Here is a 993-nt window from a genome sequence, read left to right on the forward strand (position 1 = left end):
AGAGAGAGTATAAAGGCTGATGTAGCTCATCGTACCTCAGCCCACGCATGGGGTTTTCACCCAGCAGCGCTGCTGACTTGTCCCAGCTGCACGGCCACATAAAAGAGGGGTGACAAATTGGCACTTGCATAGGGCTGGCAAGAAAGAAGCTGCTGACAGCAGTGAAAGCTGAAGAGGCGCTCCCCAGGATGACAAAGAGTTTGTGAGGAAAGCGTGGAAGGCAGTAGAATCTGTTCAAGAGCAGCACAGCAGGAAGAATGTAAGATACGGGTTACAAAACAATTTTGCCGCCTCTATTTTGTGTTCCCAAACGTCTGAAAAAATGCAGCTCCACAATAAAAAGCCCTCCGTCTGTGTCAGGGATGGATAACTTCAGCAAGTGAGGATTGCCTCAACAAGTCTGGCAGGTATTAAAAGCAACAAGGCATAGCGCTGCGCCAGTGCCAGCAGCGCTGAAATCACTGGTCTGGCACCGCATCCCCCCCGGGACAAGGGAGCACCATGCACAGGAGCCGTTCCTCCGCGCGTGGCACGCTGCTGCCTTCGGGTTCTCTTACCAACAGAGCAGCTATTCAGACAGCAGTCACAGCCCCGTTACTGTTAGCTCTGGCAAACGAAGAATAACAACGATAATCCTACATCCTCTCAGAGATCTAAACGAGAAGGCTTTGACCTGCTTCAAACTACCAAGATAACCTTGGCACCCGCAGTGCTTTGTGGCCCCCTGCCCTGCGCAGTCCGACACACCCATCTCCGGCCAGGTGAGAGGCTGGATGCTGGGATGGAAAGCAGGTAGGAGCCCAGCACAGCCACTCAGCTGAACTCGGTTGCCCAGAGTCAATGTTGCTAATGCTGAAGCACCAAAGCGCTGTGTCTTGTGCACCTCACGTGCTCTTGTGCTCTGTATCTCAGAAAGCACCACAGAGCATTTTGTCCACGTTGGATTCACTGAGGTTAGATACCTAGACGCCCACTGGCAAGATTCCTCTCCTG

Source organism: Eurypyga helias, unplaced genomic scaffold (genome assembly GCF_000690775.1).
Source record: "Eurypyga helias isolate BGI_N326 unplaced genomic scaffold, ASM69077v1 scaffold12348, whole genome shotgun sequence".
NCBI classification, from domain to species: domain Eukaryota; kingdom Metazoa; phylum Chordata; class Aves; order Eurypygiformes; family Eurypygidae; genus Eurypyga; species Eurypyga helias.